Below are 17,505 nucleotides of genomic sequence, written 5' to 3' on the forward strand. Positions count from 1 at the left end.
ATCCCCCTGCTATGTAATGCTGATAAATATACAAAAAGTATACAACCACGGGAGACAAGAAATTAACTATGCCAACAGAGGGAAAAAAAACATAAGGCCAACAGACATCTTCCTTAAGCAAAGCTTGTCAATTAAATTGATACAGTGGTGGGATTCTTGAACGCTTCACACATTGTTTCATACCCAAGCCAAACTTAAGCTATTTGACGTCTGGCTTGGCTCAGGAGCTAGGAAAAAGAAATTTTCTCAGCAACTCTTTATTTTGTTTAAATCATTTAATCTAGCAGTTTCTGCCCTTGCCTGCTAAAAGAAAATATGTGCTGTCAAATAAAGTGATATACGGCAATTTAAAGAAAGTTAAATAAAGCTCAGAGTTTCAACTAAGTAAGGAGGTTATTTTTCAGCCATGACAGGAACCAGGCAAACTATTCTTAATTTTTTTCCCCCAACTGTATTTATTTCTGAAGGTGGTTCTTTTGCCTCTTTGGCCAAAACCAAAGAGAAATTGACTTAAATATGCATGTATTATATTGCAATAGTAATGAATGAACAGCCCTGAGTAAAAAAAAATAGACTTCATTCCAAGAGGCCATGAGTAGCATCTGATATAGCCATGTCCAAAGTTATAATGCATATAAAATTCTTTTTTCTCTTAAGATTGTTTTTTTTTTTTGGAGATGCTTTTATGTATTTATTTGTAACAATGCACAAATAGTTTGACATTTAGGCAAAGCACCCAAAAATATGTTCATTTGCCAAAAAGTACCCAGTACACAAGATGCAGGAAATTAAACTCGGACTTAAATGCTTTCCAAGTATCATTTTCTCAGCAAAGTTGACATTTAAATAAATTGGTATTATCAAAAACATGGGAAAATTGGAAGGTATTTAAGCAGCATGATACTCCTTTCTCTCCAAGCTGATGTCTTGAATTACCAGACTACTTAAAAGTATAGAGGTTGTTCTAACATTATAGGATGAAAAAGTCCATGGACACTGGGGTGCTGATATAACACTGTATTTGCTTATCAAAAGGTCTCCTTTTATTGTCATTTTATTATCAGATTATCATTCTACAATACTGAGTGGTGCGGTGGTCTAGAGGTGGAACTCTCACCTCACAGTCAGGAGGCTGTGAGTTCGATCCTAGGCAGAGGCAGATATTTCTCTCTCTGGGCACAATGAGAATATATCTGCTGAATAAAACTCCGCATTGGCGACAGGAAGGGCATCCAGCCAGTAAAACACTCAGTTCCATTCAGTTGCCTAGACTCCACCCCGCAAGGGATTATGGGGCCATTAAAAGGATTATCATTCTACAACTTTTCTAAAATGTATACATATTTGAAAAGGAGAGACACACGCCAACTGCTATCATTTGTTTGTTTTTATAAGATGCAAGCCAGGAAATTCCAGACTTGCTGTTAATTAAGAGTAATTCACAGTCCTGATTAAGTTGAGGAGAAAAGAAAGCTAAGGGTCACAATGAACCTCAGCCTCGGTCCTCCCCAAGAAGAATGCTATAATGAAAACAAGACAAACTTGGCCTCTTCGTTTGGCCAGGAACATGTAGCTTTTCCATTACTTCCTTTTCTTTTCTTGTATCATTCCTAGAAAAATATCAGCATTTTATATGTGAATGTTACCAACAGTTAAGGATTGTTATTAATAAAGCTGATTAAGATTTACAGTGCAGATAATTAACACCAACACTTGAAGTCTAACTTACTGCTGTTTTCCCTCAAATAACAGCTGTAAAGGAACTTAAGAGGTCTCCTTGAACACCATCTAGCTGTTTGTTGTCATCTAAGAAGGGAATGGCATTCAATTAATTAAATTTATGAGCAGCAGGTTTAAACAATCGGCTCGTTTTTATAAGCATACTTCTTCATATTTAATATGTAAAGACAAAAGGTTTCTGTTTCTTATTCAAGAAAACAAATGCGTTTGGACATTTGGTAAATATGATTCCAGTCTCACAGATAAGATAGACAGGTAGATGACAGATTGTAGACAGACAGACAGATATTTTCCTTCCATTCAATTGTACTCGATTCTCTGACACTGCCTGGACAAAGTCTTGAAATTTTCTTAGCAAGGTTTCTAAGAAGTGATTTGCCATTGCCTCTTTTCTAAATCTGAGAGAAAGTGACTGGCTCAACGTCACCCAGATGGCTTTGTGGCTAAAGTGGTATTAGAATTCATAGCCTCTCACTTTGAACCCTGATGCCTTAATAAAACTACCCCAAACTCCATAGAGAAGATACCCCTTAATAAAAAGACTTTTGCCTGGAAAGTTGTAGTTTGCTTTCAGTGCCTTTCCCTTGTTCTTTGTGTTTTGCTGTGTGCTCCACAAAATCTATTATTACAGTTAATACTTTTAGAATACACACTACTGCAAAGCTCAGCTATCAGAAGAACCATTCAACAAAGGTGGACTGCAGGTGTAACCAACAACGCAGGATCATAACATTCTAGAATAGGAAAGGGGTATTTAGGCCACTGAGTCGTATTCTTGCTCAATTCAAGAATCCAAACTGAAATACCCCTGAGAGCCTTACCCCCGTTTGAAAAATGAAGGAGAGTCCATCACCTTGGGATAACTTATTACTCTGCGAAACTAACTGTGCTCCTGGAGTGCTCCTTGTAAGATGCAAATAAGAGTGTTGTCAACTCATAAAATATTTCTATGGTCTTTTTAGAGTTGCCAACAGGAAGGGAGCAGGGAAAGGGGTTTGAAAGAGCAGTGTTGCAGCTTGGAAATCAAAAGTGCATTCCATAAATAGCTTTTCAAAGATAGTATCTAGGTGACTGAAATTTCTGCTGTGCAAATATCTAACTGGAGAACATGATTGATGACTCTTGGCTATGGATGTGTCTCATTGGAGACACATGAATTATGATACATGCAGGGGGTGGAGGAAAACTCGGGTCAAGAGTGACAATGAATTATGTGTCTCAGAGTCAGGTTCATCCCAGGCAGACATGTTAACTCCCAATAAATCCTTTGAAGTTTTGGAAGTTTGGCTCGAGACTCATGATTTAATTGGGGTAACTGCCGGAATCCTGACAATTTTTTTATTTAGTAGATTTATTTGATCACACATCTTATATAGCATAACCCTGGATGGCTTACAAAACAATAATAAAATATCAAAAATGATAAAAACCACCCAAAAATCCAAAACCTTCCTATACTATATACTTCTATGTCAGAAACACCAAAGAGTTCTGTGGTGAAGTGATTAACCTGTGACATTACCGTCCCAGGGGGATACCCAGTTGAGGACTCCTTTCATGTCCCCGTTAATGAGCCCACGGAAGTGGTACCTATTTATCTACTTGCATTTGCATGCTTTCAAACTGCTAGGTTGGCAGGACCTGGAGTGAATGCTAGGAGCTCACCGTGTCACACACCAGCACTCGGGCTTCGAACTCGGATTTGCAAATTGTCAACCTAGCATCCTCATCATGGGAGCCAATGAGCTGCTAATCTTCCTATAACTCAATTGTATTATTTTATGTCCCGTATTCAAAAAAGATAAGAGTAAGATTTTGACTACTTTCAATGTGACACCCTCAGGTATTTCAAGATTGCTATCATCTCTGTTCTCTCCTTCTCAAAGCTAAACATTTCCAATTTAGATTTTTTTAATAAAATGTTTTCTGGGTAAAGCTAGTATGAAATAATAAAATATGCAGACTTTTCTTTTCCTGTGCTACTAATGTTTTTAATAAATATTGATAACATCATAAATATATGAGTATGGATTACTGTAGCATGTTTATGGTGTCACAAACCAGTATCACAAGTTTTGTTTAATATTCAAAATTAAAAAGAGAAGTACTACAGTCTAGGGAATGAAAGTATAAGAATAAAGACCCAGCACGTTATAATAACAATAATGTCCTGGTTTTCTATTAAAAGTACCAGAACAGCTTGTTTCCATGCATTATAAAATCAACAGCAGAACAAGCACACCATCCATATTTTTTTTCCTCTACAAAGGAACATATTATATAGCCAGCATTTTGCTTTCCACTTTTGAGCTGGAAATGTAAATGTCTAAATGCTCAGCCTGCTGTTTTTAACCTGCTGCTTTGGATTTGGTTTTCATCTGGCATTGTTTTGAACTGTTTGTTTTACGACTATTGCTTCTAATTATTTTTTGTAAAGTTTCATTGTTTTTAATTACTTTGTATATTCACAAGCAGAAAAGCAAACCAAAATCAAGCTCTGAAACTCTTAAGATCATGTTGTTTCTAATTATGCCGGAAGGCACATGTTATAGTCTACACCTTCTTGGATTCTTTTTGCTGTCCACGTTATTCAAATGAGCTCCTTAAAAAAGGTTAAAAACCTGTGGGTGGGATCTAGACATAGCTATCCATTTCTTTCCCTGAGTTCAGAATATAGGAAAATAAGAGGAGAATGCAACCCAAAATGCAGTGACTTCTATCAATCTTTCAGTCTTAGGAGGTAGGTCCAAACAAACAAAGATAAGAGACAACTGAGCCCAAAGAAAACTAACTCTATCTTTATTATAAGGCTACACTAGCAGAATCTTGCAAGTCTGAATGGATATCTCTCCTCCACTCCCTGCTCCTCACTTTTAAAGTCTAACAAAATAAGAAGGATCCCTTCTGAGATGTTTGCCATGCCCCCATTTCTTCTGTGGGCTTAGTTGTCTCTCATCTGGCCGTTGTCCTAGTCTGCAGCTCTTTCTTCTGTCTCCCAAAGCCATTTACACATACATTACAGTATTCTTTCCAAATTATGAACAATCTTGTTTAGTCACTTTAGGGAAGATATAGTTTTACTGATCTATAACTTCAAAGCAACCTCAACCAAGACAGCTAATGCTGCAGGATGCCAGAGTTCGGCAATCTCTGCATATTAAAAATAGAGACACCACCTTGCTGACAAAGATCCATATAATCAAAGCTATGGTTTTCCTCATAGTAATGCATGGCTGTGAGTTGGACCAAAAGGAAGACTGAGTGTCAAAGAACGGATGCTTTCAAATTGTGGTGTTGGAGAAGACTCTTGAGAGTCCCTTGCAAGGAGATCACATCAGGCAACCCTAATGGAAATCAACCCTGACTGTTCTTTGGAAGGACAGATATTGAAGCTGAAGCTCAAATACTTTGGCCACCAAATGAGAAGAGAGAACTTACTGGAAAAGACACTTGTTGGAGAAGACTGAAGGCAAAAGGAGAAGGAGTTGTCAGAGGATGAGATGGTTAGATAGTGAATATGAATTTGGGCAAACTCCAGGAAACAGTGGAGAAAAGAGGGGCGTAGCTTACTATGGTCCATGGAGTCAGAAAAAATTAGGCGTGACTTAGCGACTGAACAACAACAATAATCTCTTGAGAGTCATATTAGCTCAATTGCCTTATGCTTTGTTGACATTCCTTCCAAGATGTGATTTGCAGACTACCATTTGGTGACTACACAGAGTGAACTTCCCCCTATGATAGCAAATACACTTTAGAATGACTGCTAAAAAGGCTTCCTGAATGGTGTCACATTTTAGATGCTTTTTAAAAAATAACTTTTTAATGCTGACCTTACTTAGCAATAACTTTCTCAATATCTATCTTCCTATGGATTGTTTCAACTCTTTTTTTTAATCCTGTTTTTATTTCCTGTACTGCAAATCAGTTTGGAATTTTTAAAAATAAGAAGTGACTCAAAAACACTTTTAATAAACAATTATTTGTAATAATGTAATTGCACATAGACTTTAATATGAATTGTTGCCATTGCTATGAGTCAAAATTGCCATCTAAACCTAATTACTAATAATTGATTTTATATTTTGAGAGAATTCTGGGTATCTATTATCTCACTCAACTTTCCAAATTATTTATGGCAGATTTATCATTCCTCTCATCAAAATCTTTATTATAGACTTTGAACCAGTTGTTCCAATAAAAAATATGTATAATAAAAAGAGAAATAGTTTAACACAACAATTTGTTATTGGGAAAGGGGGAAAATAACAGGACAATAAAACAAATGAATGGAAGATTTCATGGGAATCCTTATTTGCAGAGACTTTGCCTCTATGGATCCAGTGAGGTAGAAATTTTTGTTCATGTTCTCATATGGTCTCTTTTCTATGATGTACCAAAACATCCTCTGATTGCCCCAATCATCCCCAAATACAAGGGCCATGGAGATAAATGTTATATATATATATATATATATATATATATATATATATATTTGTTTTCTGAGGTTCTCGCGGGTATTTATATGTAGATCTTTGGTTGTTCGGGTTTTCTCCCGCGTAAGATTTGAAGTATCTAGGCAACGTTTCGATGAAGTCTCATTCATCATCTTCAGGCTTCTGTCTCCAGCTCTGTGCTTCTCAGAGTAATGGAGATTGCAGCTGCTTCCTCCTTTTAACTGCCAGTGGGGTGGAACTTGATTGGGTGGGGGCTTGGCTGTGTTCTGATTGGGTGGGGTGTGTTCTCATTGGTAGGGGGTTTGGCTGTGTTCTGATTGGTTGGGGGGTTAGGACACACCATCTACCAGAAGAAAACACATACTAACCGCTATCTACATGCACTCTCACACCACCACCCAGCACAGATCAATTCCGTAGCCAAGACACTCATCTCCAGAACAAAATGCTTAGCCGATGAACAACACCAAAAAACCGAACTACACACTCTCACCAACGTACTCACAGCCAATGGATTCCAAAGAAAGAAGATTACCCACCTAATCCAAAAAGAAGCCCCAACCAAAATCCAAGACAGAGAACAAGAAAACGGAAAAGCCCTCCTCCCATATATAAAAGGCACTACAGACAAAATTAGCAAGATCCTCCAAAAACACAACATCAAAACAGCATTCTGCACAAACAAAAAAATATCCACCATCCTAAGAAACCCCAAAGACAAAATCGAATTAGAAAACCAAGGAGTATACGAAATCCCCTGCACAGCCTGCCCTAACACATACATTGGACAAACTAACAGAAGAATAAGCGCACGCATTGAAGAACATAAGAACTCAATCAAAAAGAAGAAACGACCTCTTCCCTGGTCCAACACCTCAAAGCCACAGGACATGAAATTGATTTTAAAAATACCAGAACTATCGCCAAAACCGAACACTTCAACAGCAGAATAATCAGAGAAGCCATAGAGATGAAAAACGCCCACACAGCATGAACAAGCGAGATGACACCTCCGCCTTCCAGCCATTTGGAAACCCGCCCTCATGAACAGGCAGTACCTAACATGAAGAAGGACACTGGACCCACACCCATGAGAGCCACACAAGATGCCACCACCACACTTCCATGTAGAAAACAGACTCCCACCCATTCAGAAAATGAGAAGCGACCATGGACCAGAAGCTGCACTGCAGCTGCATCACTACCCACTTCAAACCCCTCTGAGCCATACATGAAGCAAACCAACACCCACTATGAAGATGCAGCAGGACCACGAACTAGAAGCCAAACAGCAAGATCACAACTCTCTAGCTCAAATCCCCCAGCAACTAAAACTAACCTGAGCACAACCAAGCCCCTCCTGAACCGAACACGCCTCCAACCAATCAGAACACGGCTAACCCCCAACCAATCAGAACACAGCCAAACCCCTACCAATGAGAACACACCCCCACCCAATCAGAACACAGCCAAGCCCCCACCCAATCAAGTTCCACCCCCACTGGCAGTTAAAAGGAGGAAGCAGCTGCAATCTCCATTACTCTGAGAAGCACAGAGCTGGAGACAGAAGCCTGAAGATGATGAATGAGACTTCATCGAAACGTTGCCTAGATACTTCAAATCTTACGCGGGAGAAAACCCGAACAACCAAAGATCTACATATATATATATATATATATATATATATATATATATATATATATGTATATGTATATGTATATGTATATGTATATGTATATGTATATGTATATGTATATGTATATGTATATGTATATGTATATGTATATATATATGATACTATTAATAAGATATCCTATTCTTTTTTTTTTCCTTTCCCAATATCGAATTATGTTTAAACTATTTCCCCTTTTACTGTATTGTTTTTATTGTAAAGGCTGGTCAAAGATTGGGATATTTTGCTCTTTAAATATGTTTTTGACCATTATTCTGAACAAGTGCTTCTTTCTTTCTTTCTTTCTTTCTTTCTTTCTTTCTTTCTTTCTTTCTTTCTTTCTTTCTTTCTTTCTCTTTCTTTTTTTTTCTTTCTTTCTTTCTTTCTTTCTTTCTTTCTTTCTTTTTTTCTTTCTTTTCTTTCTTTCTTTCTTTCTTTCTTTCTTTCTTTCCTTTCCTTTCCTTTCCTTTCCTTTCCTTTCCTTTCTTTTTGAGTTTTGAGTTTTGGAAGATAAATTGCAAAATTGTTGCCATGATAGCAACAAATCCAAGTTATATACATTCCAAAGATGACATCTTTAAAAGAGGACAAGTTCATTTCAAAAGGCATTTACTCTTTCCATCAGAAGACTTACTATCATTTTAGAAAGATGATTACACTTTAAGACCAGGATGTACAACTGAGCTTCTAAGGCTTTGTGAAATCTCAAAGCCCTTCTGGGTGAACTCCAAAATCTGTCTAGAAGTTCTAATGGAATTGTATTTGAATGTGTGACAGAATGAAAATATAGGCAGTCCTCAGCTTACTACCACAATTGAGAATGGAATCTTCAGTCACTGAATGAACTGGTTGTTAAGTGAGACATCACATGACTGCTTCGCTCAACTATAATCCTGGAATACTCCTGGTTGTAGGTGTAGGGACTCAGACTTGCACAGGGCTGGATCCCTCTAAAGCAGGGGTGTCAAATTTAAGGCCCACAGGCCGAATCTGGCCTACAGGGTGCTTAGTGTCAGGGCTCCAACAAATCCACCCCCATTCAAATCAAAAGTCCCTAGCCGCATCTCAGAGAAAAGAAAATTACATTATACATTTCACCTTTGACCCTGATCTTCCCCCCACCCCCTGGATGTGACTTCTCCAACAAGACATATCCATCTCCAAGAGTCATCCATCATGCTCTCCAATAACCTTCTTATACTCCAACAACTTTGGGCTGCCGGGGTGATTATCTAGGCATTTAAGGAATGCCTTGTTTTCCCTCCACTCCCTTTTGCTGGCAGCTAAAAAGACCAAAGGACTATCTTTTTAGTTGACACTTAGATCAGGCCCGCGGGGCCACTTTTGAAACAGTGAAGGACCAGCCTCTGCCAAAGAAAATGGACCTCAGGAGGGCCACGTGCAGCCTTCCTGAAGTCCGTTTTCCCTGGCAGAGGATTGCAGGAGGCTGTCAAAGCCAAAAACAGAGCTCGGGAACCTGTTTTTGCTGTCTCAGTGCTCAGGCCGCCACAGGTGCCCCTGACACCAGTGATATCAAACTGGCCATGCCCATCCTGGCCCCACCCACCCCAGCCCCCCGAGATCAAACAACTCTGATGTGGCCCTCAATGAAATTGAGTTTGACACCCCTGCTCTAGAGGGCAGGACTTTTTCTCTCAAGAGACTGGTTAAAAAAGATCCATCCTGAAATCCAAGCAGGATTTTGACACAGAGTGTTTGCAATAGAGGATGATTGCAGCCAGCCCCCAGAAGCAAGAGGGTCTCCTCTGAATCCTGGGAGGTGGCTGTGCCAGTGGCACATGTTGCAACCACTCCATGCCAAAATCCAGTTTGGTTTTCTGGGACCTTTTCTAGCAAACCCCCAGAAACTGCTTGGCAGGCAGCAGTAGTTTGTGACCCTCCCTGCTGGCTTCCCCAATGACTTTCTGGGAAGGTGGCAGGAAAGACTGCAAATGGTAATCACATGATCACAGTCATGTGTTTGTGATCTGGATACTTGGCAATGCTTTTATCCTTAACACTGGTTGCCAAGTATCCAGATCACAAACACATGACTGCAGACACAGTGCAGGGATACTGCAATGCCCATAATTTTAGGCATAGATCATAAAGTCCCTTTATTCATAATTTTAAATGGTCTCTGAATGAATGGCCATTAAGCAAGGACTGTATTAAATATATTGAGTTAACCACATGAATTATATTCCTATGTAATAATACATTAACTATTTTTTGTCTTGGTTTTCGAAGGTGGTTTCTAGCACCTCACTCAAAGACAAGCTGTGGCCTTAGACTGAAAAAGTTTTATACTCCTGCCAAAAGAAACAATAGAATAACAGAATAACAGAGTTAAAGGGATCTTGGAGGTCTTCTAGTCCAACCCTCTGCTCAAGAACAAAACCCTATACCATTTCATTCCAGTGGTGGTTTGATCTATTCTTTAAAACTTCCAATGTTGGAGCACCAACTTCTGGATTAATTGTTCTGATTAATTGTTCTCACTGTCAGGAAACTTCTCCTTATTTCTATGTTGTTTCTCTCCTTGATTACTTTTCATCCATTGCTTCTTGTCCTGCCTTCAGGTGTTTTCGAGAATAAGTTGACCTCATCTTCTTTGTGGCAGCCCCTCAAATATTGGAACACTGTTATCGTGTCACTCCAGTCCTTCTTTTCATTAAACTAGAGAGATTGCAGAAGATATTATAGGCTTCAAGTGGAAAATCTCCCACCCCATTCTATATAATTATGTGCTAAAAAAGAACCACACGGTTGCCTGTTGTAAGAAAATTGCATGGGAAATTTAAATAGTTCAGAAGGATAGGTTCAGAAATTTCTTTCTCTATGAAATACACCTTTTTGTCTAAGCTTCCATAGTTGAATTCCCCCAAAATGAATTGTCAAGACACATTGTTCTTCACAGCATCAGACTTACTGTTACAATTCAGGTTATTTATAGACAATGCCAGGGTGTTACATAACGTACAATAGCTCCAAACCCGGAGTCAAGAAGTTTAGCCTTTTTTCCCCTTCTATTGATTTGTGATGCCTTAAGCTGTAGGAGTAAAAACGTCAGAAATGCAAGGGACCATATTAAGGGAGATGGTGGAAATGTCTTGCACCAATAAATGTCAGCCAATTTGCTGTGAAAAGAAAATAAATCTGGAAAATAAAAGGGCAAGCATGTTTCAAAGCTACAGGTCCAAATGGTCTAAAAAGATGACATTCTCCCAAAACAGCCTTTCTGAAAAACAGAGTTTATATAAAGGGACTGAAAACCTGCAGGACTGGTCATTTTTCAGAGCATAGAATACAACTTTAATAAAAGATGCAGCCGCTAGGAAGCATTGGTGAGAATCCTGGAATACATAACTGATTTTGGGAAATGCAGAACGTACTTTTTCCCAACTGTAACTTCAGTCCCAAGAGGAAAAGTTCTGGTTTCAGTTGAATGTTAATCTTTAAAATCTTCTGAATTATTGTATATATTTGAACCCAGTATTTTCTAGCTATTTTTGCACTTCTTTCTACCAAGCATGATAAAATGGCCCTTCTTTTTGTTCACACTTCTAACATAAATTTAAAGTACTTTTATCTTCTATATACAGTATATAAAAGCCAAGTACCATTTACTCATCATGAATCTCCAGAACTGTAAAGCCTACAAACTTGAAATTTGGCACGGATGTTCCTCTTGGCTTCTAGGTGCTCACTAAGAAAGGATTTTTCAAAATGACCATCAGATCATTAGTATTTCTTACACAGTAATTAACACGCTCTGATGCTAAGGAGTTCTAGTCCCTCTCCCCACCTGAAAAGAACTCTGTTCCAACTGCCATTTGCCTCACATTCTGTTACCTCAGTTCAAACTGGCAGACATTCCACTCCTTCACTCAGGAGTGGTCTGGGGCTCCTTACAGTACCAAATGTCAGTACCTCACCAAAATGTCTACACCTTCCACCTATCGAACTGCTTTCAGACTCAAGGTGGCGGGAGTGATATTCCCTTATATGTTTCAATCACCGACAACCACTGACAACCAATGGATGGTGAACCAAATTTCTCCTGCATAGACGGATCACAACGTTTCATCGCGAAGCACGGGTATCCAGCTAGTACTGTACTGTATAGTCTGGATAATTTTTCTAGTATTATATATCAATGATACATCATTTTATAAAAACTCTCTTTGAGTTTACAACATAGTATAAATTTCAATCCTTTCTTCTGTTTTACCTGTACATTTTAACCAATATTTTTAGCCCATTTATCATACATTCCTTAACTTCTTCTCTTTCAAATTTCAATAAAAGTGTATACCTTTAGCAATCATGACATGTCCATCACCCGTATATAATTCTGTTTCAAAGATCAGTCTTACAATGTCAAATATCATAAATTCCGTTAGCTACTTTTGTACTTTAAATATTTCTAATATGTTGAAATAGTTGGGGAATAAAGTCCATTCCATGTCCAAAGATGGAAACATTTGGCAATACCTAGAACAGAGGAATGGTTAATGAAACTGACAAAACTCACTGATGTGGCCTTGCTTAATCAGAGTGAAGACAATATCTATATTTATTGGTGACTGCAAATGGGAGCAGTGTGGTGGTCTAGTGTTGAAGACTCTCGCCTCCCCCTGGGTGTCAGGATGGGCATCTGGGCAGTAAACACTAATTTTCATCCAATTCCCCTAACTGTATCCCAAATTAAGGAACTACAGGGTCATAAAAGGGAAGTATTGGTGACTGAAAACCCCTTTGAAGTTTTTGTATAAAACAGAAAAAAAACGAACATATGATTGGATAGGATAAAATACAGAAAGAAGAGTCACAAGAAAGGTCAACTTATAATTGTATTTATGACTCCTGTAAAGATCAGAAACCACTTTATATTATTTTTCTTTCCTTTCTAGTTTTCTGCTATTATTTCTGTTTGCACCCTTAGTTTTTTTTTCTTTCCTTTTTTTCCCTTTTTGTTCTATTCTACTTTTTATTAGTCTTATTCTTCTGTTTAAATGTTTCAGTAAATAAAGCAAATGCAAAAGATACTTTAAAGTCTCCCTATCGTGTCTTCTCTCTGGAATGATACCTCCCTGGAGTTCTGTGTGGTTCCCATCGTAGGGATTTTTTTAATTAAAAAAAAAAGATGTTTTAAAAGTGGCTCTGCTCCCAGTCCTGGGATTAGAGCAGCGGTCCCCAACCTTTTGGGCACCAGGGACCAGATCCGTGGAGAGAGGTTTTTCCATGGACCAGAGGGGACATAGTTTTGCATGCTGCCTACATCTTGCAGATGGGGCTTCATTTGTTTGCGCAGCCCAGTTTCTGGCATGCTGCAGCCCAGTGCCAGGATCCCTGGATTAGAGTGAGTGTGTGCTGAGCCTTTGTTAGTTCTTGTTATGTTTGATTATGTTTATTTTGTTTACCCTTCTGCAGGCACTTTAAAAAAAATGCTTGCATTTTTGTGTGCACTGTAAACTGCCCAGAATCTTCTGGGATTCAGGCAATCCTCCATATCTAATAATAAACTGAAAACAATATTGCACTATTTGGCTTCTGTGGAAATACAGAGGAAGATGTGTTGCTGTGGGGGTGAATGACAGTGTGGATATACATTTTTTAAAAGCTGTCAATCCACCCATCCATCCATCCATCCATCCATCCATCCATCCATTCTTTCTTCCGAGGCTCTGTATTCTAGCAACTACCAAGAAAATTGTCTTTTAAAGCAAAAAGTATGGGTCTCCTGCATTAGCACAAGCATTCTTTTAGGGTACGGGTAATCCTCATTTAACAACCAATCGTTTAGCAATCATTCTAAGTTACAATGAACCTTCCGAGACCTACTTATGATTCAATTTCAAAGTTCCAATGGCCACATAGACATAGTCATGGGATCACATGACATAGTCATGTGATCGCATTTTGAGTGCTTGGAAACAGACTAGCACCTAGGGCCATTTACAGCGTCCCACAGCTACATGACCCTGGTTTTTGGCATTTTTTGCCAGTTTCTGTTGTTGACTTTCAGTTTCTGGCAAAAAAACACCCACCCATTAGTGAAAACAGGTTAGCTTAACAGCTATGACATTCACATAACAACCATTGCAAAAAGGTCATAGAATTGGGTGCAAAGCCACTAAATCACCACTCTGATTTGTGGTCATAATTCCAGGCTCAATTACAACCATCAGTCAGTGCAGTAACATAAAAATTTCTATTTTCCACAATGGCAGCAGATGCACACTGGGAAGAAATTGTAGTAATGAGAAACATGCAGTAAGTAATAAGCAAGCAATAAGCAAGGTAGAATTCTGCCAGAGGTTTTTTTTAAGTCAACTTACGTTAGCCTTTTGATGCTCTTTTCTGTGAAGAAAGGGAACATGGATATATTGACCCTTGGACTGAAAGGACAATTAGCTAACCCACCTCTGATTCCAAGATCATAGGATTGGAGCTGATTTTGAATCACATTGGCTCAGTGATTAGAATGGTTAGAATGCAGTATTGAAGACTAACTCTGCCCTTTGTCAGCAGTTCGATTCTCACCAGCTCAAGGTTGACTCAGCCTTCTATCCTTCTGAGGTCGGTAAAATGAAGATCTTAGATTATTGGGGCAATATGCTGCCTCTGTAAACCACTTAGAGAGGGCTATAAAGCACTATGAAGCGATATAGAAGTCTAAGTGCTATTGCTATTGCTATTTTAGGACAATTAATTTCTTCATAGCCATCAATTGAAATAGGAAAAAAATATACTTCCTGGAATTTTTGCATTTTGTTTTTTAAAAGAATGCCTGGTGGCTTATGCTCCATGTGGCTTAACCCACACACCGCCTGTGTTCCTGGAAGCTCCTGCTGTCCTATTCTATTGAGCCAATACCTCATATTAGACTAGAAGCATTATTTTAAATCGCTGTGCCTTTTAAAGCCTTCTCTTTCAGGAGAAAGATTCCTTGCAGATATCCCTTCTTATGCATAAGCTTATTAATCAGCATTAATATATACTTTAGGTATGAATTGTTGCATTTATATCCAAGATTTAGGCTGGGTCTCAGAGAAAATGATAAGACTGAAAATCACTCAGTGAACTCTGTGGATAACCAGAAACCTGAGATTATCTCAGTTAAAGAGCAGAGTCACTGCTTGATACTGGCTCTCTATTATATTACTGTAAACCTTTAATATTACAGACACAGGTAGTCTTTGACTCACTTAGTTCAAAGTTACAGTGGACTCCCCAAAAGATACTTACAACCTGGATTTGAAGTGCAATAGTTGGGTATCCTCCACATCAGCGCTGTCAAACTCCTGGCCTGTGGGCCATACGCATCACATGCTGGCCATGCACCCCCATTTTAGCGAAGGGGAGGTAGTCCTGAGAGGTCACGTGATGCTGCAGTGACAACGTGAGCCCCACACATCCAGTCATGTGACTACATTTCAAGTGCTCAGCTACGGGCTTGCATTTATACCTGTTTGTAGCATCCCCTGGTCATGTGACCACAATTTGTGATTATTATTTTTTTGTCAGAAATCAACATTTATTTATGAATCTTGGCAACAAACATCCATAGCAAACAAAATGACCATGGCATTGATTAGCCACTGCAAAAAAAAAAAAGCTCATAATCATAGTCACTTGATGACCCGCTTAACAACCGTCACAACTTACAGGCTGAATTAGGGTTATAAAACAAGGACCACCTGTCATAATAATAGGACCAGGGGGAAAAAGCTGGCCATACTACAAGTTTCTGCACATTAATAAGATCCTGTGGCCTTTTTATGCACGTGTAAAATATATCTATGTAAAAATACCATTCCCATTTTATATATGTATAAATAAATGGGTAAAATATATTAATCACCCCATTTGGATTTGATGGGCATTCTATTTCCACAGACATCCCCTTTGTCCCATTAGTCCATTCAATTCAGAGTATACTTGTATACTGACCAGTGGTGGGATTCAAATTTTTTTACTACCAGTTCTGTGGGTGTGGCTAGGGGGCATAGCTAGGGGTCATGGCCATGTGACTAGGTGGTGGTGGGAGTTTTTTTTGCAACAACCCCCCATTTTGGGGCCTTCTGGGCCTGAGGCAAGCCTCCGGGGGGGGGGGCATTTTTGCTCCCAGGCTTCCCTACGGCTCAAGAAGGCAGAAAACTGAGCCTTGGGGGGGGGTTTACTTCATGGGACCTCTCTGGGGCCCATGAAGGCAAAAAATGGAGGGGGCCAGGGGGAGATTTTTGCCTTTCTGGGCCTCAGGGAAGCCTCCTGGACAAAGCAGTAAGTAAGCGAGGGGGATCCGGCACAGCTGATGGTAGGAACAGCTGATTGTCAGGAGTGGGGGAAAAGAAATACCTTAAGGAGCAGGCTAGTGTCAGGCAGGCAGGTTGAGTGAGTATCGGGTGGGTGGGTGGGGCAAGTGAGCGAGCAGCGACTGGGTTGGGAGCGTGGCCAGCCAGAAGTTACTACCGGTTCATGTGAACCGGTGAGAACCAGCTGAACACTACCACTGATACTGACTCTAATTATGGTTGACATATAAAAGGTTTCATTTTCTGTTATCTTTCAACAGAGTTGTCATCTGAAATTGGCATATTTAGAGATTGCTACTGATCTGAATAATTCAGGCTTTTCTAATCCGATGCCATTCAGATGGATAGCAACTTGCAGGATTCCCAGGTCAGTCTGGCTAAGGACTATGGAGGTTTTAATCCAACATATACAAAGAACTGTACAAGGCCAATGCAGAGAACATAAAAGCCTGACTTCCTGAAGCTTTCTCTTTTCCAGGCTCAACACAGGGAATGCCTCCAACTAGTTTTCCTTCATATCTGTAATCATCTTAGTTGCTCTCCTAGGGATATGCTCAAGTCTGTCAATATCCTTCCCAAAATGCAGTGCCCCAAGCACCAAAAGGCAAGAGGAGAAACAATGGATGGAAACTAACCAAGGAGAGAAGCAACCTAGAACTAAGGAGAAATTTCCTAACAAGCAATGGAACAACTTGCATCCAGAAGCTGTGAGCGCTGTATCCCTGGAGGCTTTCAAAAAGAGACTGGACAATAGCAATAGCACTTGAGACTTATATACATCGCTTCACTGTGCTTTATGGCCATCTCTAAGCGGTTTTTACAGAGTCAGCATATTGCCCCCAACCATATGGTATCTCCTGCTCGAGCATAGGGTTGGACTACAGGACCTCCAAGGTCCCTTCCAACTCTATTATTCTATGCTCTAGGTGGAGTTCGATCAAAGCAGAACAAAGATCTTGACAACAGAATATCAATGCTATAAGATGAAGTTCCTTTCTATTCCGTTTGCAACTGCATCACAACGCTGGCTCAGGTTTCAGCTTGTGATTCCCCAAGAGACTGAAATCCTTTTCACACATGCTGGTACATCCTGTTGCCCAGTCTGGTTTCACTTGCCTCAAGCCAGCTGCCTTGTTAAGCAACAGTTCCAAAAAGCTGATTCAATCTCTACAGCAAGCTTCTGCTTGAGGATGGTATCATAGAAAACATCTGCTCTGTGAAACGGTAGGAGACTTTAGGGAGCTGACATCTCTAGACTGCTTGGCTACTGTAGAAAAGGAACTGGGCAATGTAAAGCGGTAGAAAAGCAACAATA

At 39.4% G+C, this 17,505-nt stretch overlaps 1 protein-coding gene across 1 annotated transcript in view; it reads right to left on the minus strand.

Annotated features, from left to right (window-relative positions):
* Positions 1–17,505, minus strand: part of GUCY1A2 (guanylate cyclase 1 soluble subunit alpha 2) — a 190,505-nt gene that overhangs the window by 97,077 nt on the left and 75,923 nt on the right. The gene's annotated exons all lie outside the window — the stretch shown is intronic.

This window comes from Pseudonaja textilis, chromosome 7 (genome assembly GCF_049901715.1).
Source record: "Pseudonaja textilis isolate UNSWEBS1 chromosome 7, rPseTex1.2, whole genome shotgun sequence".
Lineage (NCBI taxonomy): Eukaryota > Metazoa > Chordata > Lepidosauria > Squamata > Elapidae > Pseudonaja > Pseudonaja textilis.